At 38.5% G+C, this 12,115-nt stretch overlaps 1 protein-coding gene across 5 annotated transcripts in view; it reads right to left on the bottom strand.

The window, feature by feature from the left end:
* Window positions 1-12,115, bottom strand: part of CCSER1 (coiled-coil serine rich protein 1) — a 613,616-nt gene that overhangs the window by 168,730 nt on the left and 432,771 nt on the right. The window lies entirely within an intron of this gene.

Genomic DNA, 12,115 nt, shown 5'->3' with positions numbered 1-12,115 from the left:
GGGAGCTAGTTGATTATCTCTGTGGAGACACTGAATATAATATTCACAGCACACTTTTGGAAAGAAACTGAGAGTTGGTGACAAAAAAGGAACAGGAGAGTTTCAGTGGCAGACTGGGGCGTGGATCTGCAGGTGACATTTGCTACTTCACCACCACAGCTTGTCAATTCTCTTTGAAATAAGAAATGATAATTCAGACTGTACCCTGATTATGGTGAGTATTCAATATATAGAGAATTCAGCTTAAATAAATGCATATGTTTGATTGACCATTTAGGACTCTAAGAAAGCATTTTTCTCAGCTTCTTCCCACGAATAAGCTCTGTGAACTCAGACAGCCTTGTCTGTAAGTGCAAAGATTTTGAATCAAAATAAATTGCACTTTAATGATTAAACGGCAGGCTTAGACACATGAAATTCAACAGGTTTGATTCCAAGTGCCTTCATTCAGCTTTTACATCCTCATCACTAGATTAATAATGAGCTGTTTTCTTTACTACTGCTGTAACTCTAGGTGTCTATGCAGAGGAACTGAAGAGCCCTAATTAGCAGATAAAGAAGCCAATCTACCATGACAGAAAGTATTCCTCAGAACTACAAATTATGTACACATTTGAAATTAGCTTGAACAGTTGCACATTTTTTTTCCTTTGAACACTCACTTCATGGCTGATAACTCCAAGTGAAGGTGTAATGGATCTTCTTGCCATGCATTGGCGAGGTTCTTGACCTTGCTTGGCCAAAATGATATTACTGCTCTACCAGAGAAAGATTCACTTTTTTTTTTTTGGAGGTGATGGTGTTCAAGACTCTTGTTGCATATGTGAAATAAAAAGCGGCCCCACTCAGCCTTCACTGGGTGGCTTTTACGTGCTAACTTCTCTCTCTCTCATGCTTGATATTCTTTTACTGAATTCTTGAGAGCATTGCTGACACACAAAGGTGTCAAAGTAAGGTTCAACAAAGTGGTTAAATTGCCAAATACATTGTCACTGATATCAACATGCCCACAGAGATTCCCAATATCATGCACCAAACTTGAACAGCCTTCAGGCTTAAAGAATTGATTTTTCTTTTATTAAATAATCCCTGCTTTTCCTAGTTACTCTTATCTTTCTTAAACATCTGTCAGACTGAGAATATCCATGCACAGTAACACCATTATGGAAGTGTGAGATATTGAAGTATTCTTCCATACAGACTGGCATCAATTATGGTCTGATTTGGGGTCATTGTGAGCATCCTTAACTTACACTGAGTTCACTAGAGTTTTATAATGCTGACTGTGAGTCAAAACAAAAGGGTAGATTCAGATGTCAACAGGCTTCACAGGAATGCCTGTGATCTCAAGCCTTTCTCCACCTGTCCCTGAAATAAAGGAAGAATGACACCTCTGAGATCATGATGCACCTTTAGAAGAGTTTCAGAAAGAGCAGAGCCCAGCTTCAATCACAAACAAAATACCAATCAGTGAACAACACTGTTAGTCAAAACCACTTAACTTGCATAGGAATATCCTAAAGATCTCAACAATATTAAGAACAAAAAAAAGTATTTTCTAACATTTTCCTTCTGGAATTATTGCAACTATACAGTTATTTGTAGTCAATACAGGCTTTTCATTTTTATTTTCTAGTCTTTTTGGTAATGCACAGGATAAAAAGATTATAGGCTGTGCTGATAGTTCAGTTGTATTTATTATTTTGGTTGCTGAATTTTTCCCTAGATAGAACTTTTTTTAAGTGTTTATCACTTGCTAATTTTTTAAAAGAGTCTGGCCTGGTAATTCCTATAACTCAAATGCAACTCTTTAAAAAATGGACTCGTAAAAATTTGAACTTGAAATAAGTTGGCTAAATTTGAGAATGGTGCCAAAGTAGAACACTCTAAGCTAGAGTTCCCAAACTGACACCATTCACTTCACAATTTTAATTCCTCAGAGTTATGAGGTCAGAGAATCTTGTTATCTGTTTCTTGGATACGTCCTTTGTCTCTTATGGAAAGGAATCTAAACTTGGGGAAATAACAAGCCATTGAAAAGCCTTCTTCACAGAGCTTCATGGAAGACATGCTGGCATTTGGCATCTCAATTTTTTTTTCCCTGTGTACAAAAAAACCCCTACCTCCTCAAGTCCCAAATGTGCCTACAGTGCTGCAGGCAGCTGAGCAGAACTTCATTGGCACTTACTCCTCCCACCACATGTCCAGGTTTTTGTCTGCAGTTCCTAATGGGCTTTCAAACCCTTCCTTAACTCCCAATTAACCACTTACTTGGCAGATGCTCAAGCTGTGTGGAAAATGAAAAAGCAATTGTTCTAAAGACAAGAAATTGAGGGGAAAGTCAGAAGAAAGGCCAAAGGACCCAGAGTGAAAGGAGGAAAAAGAGAGAGAGAAGGCATGAAAAAAAGCAGAGGAATATGCATGCTGACACAGTAAATGAGAGCATTACGAAATCAGATGCAGGCTAAAGCTGCAAAGTTTTACAGAACATGAAAAGAAAAGCCTACAACTACTAGACTGCCTGTTCTGGGACAAAACCAAGTTTCCTTAGTCTCAGCAACCACCTGTGGAATTTGTTCAACACAAGCAAATCTCAATCTTGGTGAAAAAAAAAGCTTCATCAGAATTCAATATACTAACACATTCAAACATTGTCAAGAGTGATCAGAACCTGATAACCACACATTTTCCCCCAGAGTGCCTCTTTGATCCAGTGCCCAAGGTAAGTACTGCCCAGTGACTGATCCCACTAGCTGTACGTACCCTTGATGAGTAGAAATTGGAAAATGTTAAATAACAGAGATTAATGAAGTTACTGAACAGTACCAATGAAATCAGATCCTTGCTTCCACCATTAAATTCTAAATGTAGAAAAGCCAACAATCTTCAGATTTTCACAGCTATCCACAAACCTGTTTATTCTATATTTGCAGGGTTATGTGAGGCATTTAGGCTTTGATTTGATGAACTACAGAAAGGCCAGGGTTGCAAATTAACTCATCTGTATTCATGTTCTGAAAATTACAAAAATAAAACCAAAGCTTAGTAAAAAAACAATACAGATTAAAAAAAAATCAAACAATTGTGTATTTTTGACCATTTGAAGTCTTAGCACCCCTTTGTCTCCATTTTCCACACATGAAACAAGCATACAATACTGTTGTGAAAAAGCTACTCTGTTTGGGTGCATTTATTACAGAATAGCACTAAGGGAATCAGTTGAGGCTGCAAGAATTTTCATTCCACTAGTTCTAATCAAATTTCAAGCTGTAATAATCTTTTAGTATAGCTGCTGAAATGCAGTTTCTGAACACATCAGCATATACAACACAATAATGTGCTGTTAACCTTCCCAATCCAGGCACATTAGATATACACACATGTTTTAATAATGTCCCCTCATATGACCACCATTATATATTCCTGGAGTCTGCAGAGAAGAATTTAAGAGACTACCCAAAAACAACATGCCCCTTGCCAAGGTTTTACCACCATAAACCTAAAAATTTTCATTCCTTTTTGCAACAGGTTTCCACATGGATATGTGATATTTCTGACTACCATTTTCTAAACACTGCATGGTTGCTTCTGAGGCCTCAGAATGGAGAGAAAGTGATGGTTTATCTTTTGGCAAACTGAATTTTATACAAACCAACATGCTTTCAGGACTGCTTAGAAGCAGAAAAAGGCTGATGTAATCTGATTAGAAATTTAATGAGATTATGCATGCACAAATGCGTATGATTTCTACTTAACTCAGAAAAAAGAGAAAAATATCCATCTTGCCTAAATCCTATAAAGGAAAAATAATAAAAATTAGTTTTTTCATGTGCTTTTCCTAAAGCTGATAAGGACTGAGATCATTTATCTAGCTGCAACTTCTGCTAAAGTACAAAATGGCAATACAATTAATACCTCCTTTAACTGTCATAAACTGCGTATACAAATTGCCTTCATAGCAGCAGCATCTAGCATTACCTGCATTCCACAAGAGCTGTGTGGAAGGACAAATAACCCAAGAGGTCCAAACTTAGCACTGGATAAATGACAAAATGTCAGAGGTTGCAAGAAAAAAATTCTTGCCCTGCCTTTACAGAGTATCAACTGTGTATGAGCAGGAAATTAATGAACTTTCTCGCTGTACTAATGAAGGGAGATGAAGGTGGAATACACCTGCCCTTTGCTAATCTCTTAGCCAGGGAGCACTGTTTCAAGTAACAGAAAAAGGACAACATGAGAAAGAGCCCCAGAAAATCACTAGTCTTTTTTAGAGCAATAATCAGTGCCAAAATATGATTAAAGAAATCCTAGGGCTGGGGGGGGCAATTAGCCACATTTTTAAGTCACCTTATGGTTTTCGTTAATGATAAAATAGGAAGATAAGAAGTTGAGCTTGATTTTCATTCAAATGCGAGACAAACAAAGGGGTATCCAAACAATCCAAATTCAAGACTTGAAATAAATACCAAAATAAAACTTGGACTTGCTCAACATCCAACTCATTCTGCATCAATGCCATGGCCAAAGCATTTCCTTTATCAACAGTGGTCCTGAACACACATTTTGACTCTGGATTTATTTTTCCTCAAAGTTTCATTTAGTTTGCTTTTTAGATTAAGTTTGACTTCAACCCGATACAGAAATAAGGGTTAGTCATTCATCTGAGATTGCATTAAGATTATTTATAGAGGGTGGATTGTTTGGGTGTTTTATTTAATATGCTTTTGCTCTACTAACAAATAGATAACAGCCCCTTCAGAGGATACAGTTTCAAACCGAAAAATAGAATCTTTGAAAACTAAACTCTGCTTTTATTGCAGATGGGCAAGGGAGGTAAAAAAATACAAGAAACAACAACTAATGAACCGAGAGAGAAACCAGTCACAAAACTGCCAAGTCAGAACATTGTGATCAATCAAGATAAACTTGTGGGGTTTTTTTCTTCTTAGAGGCATATCAAACTGTAAGTTAAAATCAGAGAAATCAAATCACTTTAAAATGGACACTTTAGATACAATTTTTAAAATTAATCTGCAAATTTAGCTGGAGCATCAGGTATACCCTACCTAAGGTGGTGAGGAAGAAAACTGCAATCACACATAGAACATTAATATTCAGACCAGTATGGCGAAAAAATCATTCAACATAGCTATAAAGTTAATTATTATCCAGTTATAAAATTAATGTCACAACCTCAGGCCACTAAAAGATCTGACTGTTTTCAAGTCTGAACTGAGGCAGTAATCCCCTTCTCTGGAACCACTTGCCTTGAAGAGCAAGCAAACTTTGCATGAACAGCAGCATCTTTAAAGGCTGTGGATAGACATTTGCTTTAGCTGACCACAGCTCATCAAAGTTTGTGTTGCCTCTAAGAGAATGTATTTTATGAGTGGAAGAGACAGATGAAGTCTGAAATCTTCCTCACACAATTCCCCAAGGACTGGCAGCTAAGGAGCTTCCTCAATTATGGAAAAGCAAATTATTTCCCACACTACTGCTGCTAGACAGAGCTGTTCAGTACAGCCTAAGACCTGGAATATTCCTGCCTGATACATGAAGATAGTTTGTACTTCTGACAAGAACTCCAGGAAATATCTTCATTTACGCTTTTTTAACTGAAAAAATTCAGCATACTAATTAAATACAAAGAGACTTTTGGATGAGCTAATATTTGTCATTAGACTCAGAAAATTAAAAAATTCTAAAATTTAAAAAAGCACCAACGTGACCACTATAATCACAATCTTGGTGTTTATGGGAAGTACTATAGATCATGGAAGTCTGTGGCTTTATGAAAACTGTTTGCATAATCCCTTTCCTAAATACACAATTAACAATCCCATGCAGCTGCTACCAAAAAACTGATGACAGTTCCACTAACTATGGATATGATGTTATTACCTTTCAAAGTGTCTCTGAGATGGCAGATCACTGAGAATGTCAATACAGTATAATTAGGAATTGATATCCTAAACTGCATAATGACATGATAACTAAAGATGGGCAAAGACAGATGGCCATGAAAAGTACCAGTAGTGCCACAAAATTTTATTGCCTATTCAATATTTTAATCTCCCAGGAATCTGCCAAACTTCTGAAATCACCACAGTACTTTAAACACGGCAGGGATGACATTAGGTAAAGAAGGATACATGCAGATACCTTGCCCTTTTACTACTGCTGTCCTCTTACTTAATATAAAATATGAACATTGCACCTTTCCTTCAGTTTGAAATATTACACTGTTCAAAGCTGTTGAATTTCTATTCCCAAATGATATCATTGTGCATTTACAGTGTAGAAGGTTAGCTATTGAGAACCTGAAAGTTATTTTGCACCAGCTTTATCTCTAAAATTGCTTTTAGTTTGAGTTGATATAGAAAAAAGTAATTATTATAGCAATGGAGAGTCCCAATCCAAAATATATCTTAAGTTTGGTTCCTCTTTGTGGAAGGGCACCAGATGTTCTGCAAATAGTCCAAGTCTTTTATATAGAGAGATCTCTTCAAAGCACAAGTACTTGCCAGCAGTTCTGATTTTTTACTAGTGGGAAGGAATACAAAAAAAATTATTTTCCGCTTCCAGGACCACACCAGGAAGCACACTGAGCACACTGATACTGTCTACTGCCTTTGCTGAATGGGGATGGCTTCCAGGGATAGCTTTGAACTCTTCATCCAAAGACTGTAGTCATTCCTCTGGCTGGGCTCATTTATCATGCAATTACACTGCAAGTTACTGGCAATATTCAAGAAGGTCATTAGGCCAGAATCTACAGGCTGCTCAGGAAACTTTCAGCTTAATCCATCTGATTGTGACAATACAATTTGAAGGGAACAACAAAAAAAAAAAATCTACATTCTGCTAAATCACTGCAGATCATCTGTCTGCTGCTCCTAGTAACAGTACAAGCAAACACTCTCTCTTACAGCCCAACAATTGTCAGGGCAAGTTGTGAGTTTTATGGAAAGCATGCCCACTTAAATGTTTTTTTTTTTAATTATAATGGGCAGGGGAATATAGAATTTTACTGCATTTATCACTGTTTCTGGGAGCCCCAGATAGCCCCAAAAGTTAACACAAGGGAGTAAAAATATAAATTTTTATATATTCAATTTTCTGAAGACTTCTAAAAGCTCTACCAAAAACTGCCCTTTTACTTGACCACAAATCATATAATACTAGTATAAAACAGTGTCCCAAAAACCTGCATTTTGGATTAAAAAACTTCCTTTATTAAAATGAATTATTTTCTGCTTTGTGTTACTTGCTGAGTTTAAAATCTAGTTAAAAGCATAGGTAATTTTCTAACGTCCTGCTTCCCCAGCTCATTCTTCTAATACAAGAGCTAGGAAAACAATTAACTGGTTTTCCCTCTAGATTGTTTCTCTTCTCCTGATGTTCTTGCCTTCTCCTCTCCTTATGAAGTATTTGTCAAACTGTATGTGCTTTGCTAAATGACTTCAGCTCTGAATATCTTCCGAGATTTATCACAAGAGCTGATACTTGAACTTAAAACTTTAATGGCACACTTACAATCTCATAATTCGGAGATAATTTCATTGAGGGTAATTCAGTAACACTAATCAGTTCTAAAAAAAGGGTGGGAAAAGAAAAAAAAAAACCACTAGCAAGTAATGCACGAATGAGACACTCTAACAGAACGCCTTTCATTAATTCAAATTTCTAATTAACTATGGAATGCTTGCAAATCACAGAGAATGAAAATCCACAAATCAGGTAAAAAGAAAAAAGCCACTGAGTTTGCCATGGAGACCACCATTAGGTTGTGTAATCTGACTTAATAAACTCTGTGTACATGTTTCTGAGTGTGTGGGAACCCAAACTCCAAGGACAAATACAACCAAAGCTTTGGATTCTCATTTATCATTTTTCATGTCTGCATTAATTTTCATCTCTGAATTATGCCGGTGTGTTTACAGTAAGTTATGCAGAATGACTTCCAAGTTGAGACAAGCTCAGCAGCATCCCCGCTGGTTTTGCCAGAGGCAGGCTTTGTTCTGGCTCACCTGGCAGAGCTGTACCCATTCCTGCGCCTCAGGAAAACCGTGGCTCTCACCTCCTCTGTGGCAATAGGAATATGGAACACTGCACAGTTTGTGAAGGATACTGTAACCCAAATTACTGAGTGGTCAATCACTCCCTACTAATCATCAAAAAAGGGCTTAGAATACAATTTTCCATTATTACATTGTTTTGTTTTGATAACTGTAGCTTAAATTTTACCCAGTGTTTTCTTCCCCTCTTGCACTGCCTAAAAGCAAAACTACTAACATGTAGTCCTGACTTATTTAAAATTCAAATACAAAAGGTAAAATACTCAGAAACACAAAGTGGCCTAAGGAGAGAATAAAACTGCATTGCCTGAGCACAGAAAACATATCCAAAGCCACTACAAAAGCAACACATCTCATTGCACACAACAAACATACAGCACAGGCTCCTCTTCCTACATCCACCTGGGAATGATAGTGGACAGTAATATTCCTGCTCAACTCTTAGAGAATCCCCTGCACTGATGCATTCTTCTTCCTTCCTTTCTGGAGGGACTTTGGCAAAAGGCACAGCAGCTGGCCTCAGGACCTAAAACTAGAAGCATCTATGTAGTTTTACAGTACCCCTATTAATTTCTGATACCACAGGAACAGGTGGACAGTCTCACCCTGGGATGCTCCTGTTTGCATAATGCCATAGGGATAGTTGTAAATAGTGGTTTTTTTATATAATAACTAATGTTTTATTTAGAGAACTGAAATAATATACTCTTAGGAACTACAAACTCTGTATGTTAAGAAGTGAACAGCTGTATTTTCCCCAAGGGAACAGAAAGTTGATGTGTCCTATAATGAATAAAGCATCCAGCTGTTAAGACTATGGATGATTTAATCCCATCTTAGTTATTTTTTTAAACCTCAAGAGAGAATGTGTGGCAGACTGATTTGCAATGAGGTTAACTTCACAAACCTGTGTGATCCCTTCTCTCTGTAACTCTGCTGGAAGTGCCTCCACACACACACACACCCCAGGGGCTTTGCTGCCTGTGTAACAAGGACCCTGACTCTGATATCACCCAGCTGTACTGCACTGACTCAGATGGCTAAATAAAGACCTTCAAGAATCATACAATGCCCTGGATTGGAAGGCACCTTAAAGACCATCTAGTTCCAGCCTTTCTGCCATGGGCAGGGGCACCTTCCAATAGACCAGCGTGCTCAGAGCTTCATCCAACCTGGCCTTGAACACTTTCAGGGATGGGTCATCCACTACCTCTCTGAGCAAGCTCTTCAGTGCATCACCACCCTCACAGTAAAGAATTTCTTATTAGCACCTAATTGAAACCTATTCTCTTCCAGTTTGAAAACACAGTCCCCTTTGTCCTGTCATGATACAGTCTTGCAAAATGTCCCTCTCCACCTTTCTTGCAGGCTCCCCTCTGGTACTGGAAGGGTATAATTTAGTCAAACCAAAACCTCCTCTTTTCCAGGCTGAACAATCCCAATTCCCTCAGCTTTCATCATAGGAAACATGCTCCATCCCTCTGATAATCTTGGCGACACCCAATCCACCAGGTCCATATCCTTCCTGTGCTGGGATCCCAGAGCTGATGCAGCCCTGTGGGTGGGGTCTCACCAGAGCAGAATCCCCTCCCTCCCCTGCTGCCCACGCTGCTTTGGATGCAGCCCAGGACATGTTTGGCTTTCTGGGCTGTGAGTGCCCATTGCCAGATCACATCCAGCCTCTCATCCCCCAGCACTGAGTCATTCTCAGGACCCAAAATATTTAATCTGGAAAAGCAAGAGGTGAAGGTCCACTTAGTAAATACAGCATAGCTCCAGATTTAGTTTCTTGACATGGACCCTGGCTTTTCTGCCACCCACATTGCACAGGAGCCCCTTGGGAGGCAGCTGCATATGTCACAAGGTGAGTACTCGTTTCTCCTGGGACCTTGTTGAATATGTAAATGAGTATTCATGAGAACAGGTAACTGAATCTGGATCTCCCACATTGTGAGAAACTACTGTAAACAGCCCAAGAAAATCATGTCTCTTTCTACAGCCTTAGCTGTTCCTTTATATATAAATAGTTAGAAAGGAATTTTAAAAAGCTTTATCAGAATATTGCTATAAATTTCAAGTCAGTGCCTCTACTCTCCCCTGCAAGACCAGAGTTCATAACTAGTACTGTCTCTTGGGTTTACTCACCTGTAACAGATTCATTTAGTGTCCAGAGCCCATGGAAAGTTTTCGGGGTGAATAAAGGAGGAAGAAAGAAGGTTGATGTCGGCTATGGTAGAAGAAAATTATCTTGCAGCTGAGACTTTAAAAGCTTTTTATGGATTTGGATGTTCAAATCACTGTTAATTCTCACAGCATCTTAAGGAAAATATTCATGCAAACCCTTTGGAAAAGCATATTCTAATCCTCTATACATGCAGTTTGCACCACTTAATGAAGCTCAGACGAGAAACAGTGCTGAGATGAGCAAGGAAATGGACTAGAAGTTACTTTCTCATTTATCCATATGTTTTCTGTGCAAGCTACTTGCATTTAAGTCTGGACATAAATTTACATTTTCCCTTTTATAGGTTGCAAATTTAAGCACAGGATATATTAAGACATTTTCTGTAGACTATATATTAGCCCTGCAAAAGGACAACATATCTCATAAAGATGAGGAAATCTACAGCATTCAGCAGTATAGTATCACTCAGTTTAATGGTGATGAAAAGGTAAGTCAGATCACAACATAAATGACGGGATTTTAACAAATAACATTTGACAGTAAAATAATGGACTAACAAGAGAATTCCTCTCAGATCCTTAAGACATTATTGGCAATACTTAGTAAAAGGCATTGGTAATATGTGGCTACATCTTTATACTTAGGAGCTCAATGCAAGTGACATGGAAAGCACTATTTAAGGTTACTAAGACCAATACCCTAATAAATCAATGTACTGTTATCTGCTCTTAAAGTAAATGAAATGACATTTTAATCTTTTCTTCTTCATATGTTTCTACTCAGCATGCAGCATTTGATTTGCTGTCCAGCAATTGGCTCTCTAGGAGTATTTATTACCTGTTTAGCTGATAGTAAACTATTGCCTGCTTCTATTTCCCAAGCACACTTCAGCTGTTGTCATTCCCTCCAATAAGCAGGTGGAACCTCTTCAACTGACACAGCCAGCACTCACCTCAAGACCACTTGGTAAAGGATGCTTTGGAACATACCCAGTGCTTTGGAACATACCTGTGACCGTGGTCACAAGGGTTTTCAGGATGAAGAAGAGACGAGAATGTTGACTCCATGATCAGAAGGCTTGATTTATTATTTTATGATATATGTTACATTAAGACTATGCTAAAAAGAAATAGAAAGGAAAAGGTTTCTTCAGAAGCTAGCGAAGCTAAGAATAGAAAAGAATGAATAACAAAGATCTGTGTCTCAGACAGAGCAAGAGCCAGCTCTGCCATGAGTGGTCAGTAAATCTAAACACCCACAGGAGACCAATCACAGGTCTACCTGTTGCATTGCACAGCAGCAGATAACCATTGTTTATTTTGGTTGCTGAAACTGCAGCTTCTCACAAGGAAAAATCCTAAGAAAGGATTTTTCATAAAAGATGTCTGCGACACATACCTCAGGAAACAGCTGCAGGTTAAACTGGAGTACATCAGTGACTGCAATTATTGCTGCAGAGTTCTGAGTTTGAAACACACAGTTCTACAGGGTGAGAGCCAGCCCAAGTGTCAGGGTGGAGTCATGCGCTGTTCAGCTCAGGATGCCTCCAGCAGGCTTTCTCCTGGGGCACATCCAGATGGCAAGCCATAAACCAACCTACCCTACACAGGCCAGTCAGGATCCTCAAAGGAAATCCTCAGACACAGCTCCCTCAGAGCAGGCCATGGGCAACCAAGGCATCTCCTGGAAAGACTTTGGCCAGTGAGTCTTTTGGGTGTCACAATGCCACTCACATTGTGAGCCACACTGTCAGCTACCACGATTACAAATCACAGCTGGTTTATAAAATCAGTAAGGTATGCCTGAATGATGGATATTCCTTGATGATGTTCAGAATTGACAGGAATCCTCA

Source organism: Agelaius phoeniceus, chromosome 4 (genome assembly GCF_051311805.1).
Source record: "Agelaius phoeniceus isolate bAgePho1 chromosome 4, bAgePho1.hap1, whole genome shotgun sequence".
Lineage (NCBI taxonomy): Eukaryota > Metazoa > Chordata > Aves > Passeriformes > Icteridae > Agelaius > Agelaius phoeniceus.
This window is presented reverse-complemented; position numbering and strand designations above follow the sequence as displayed.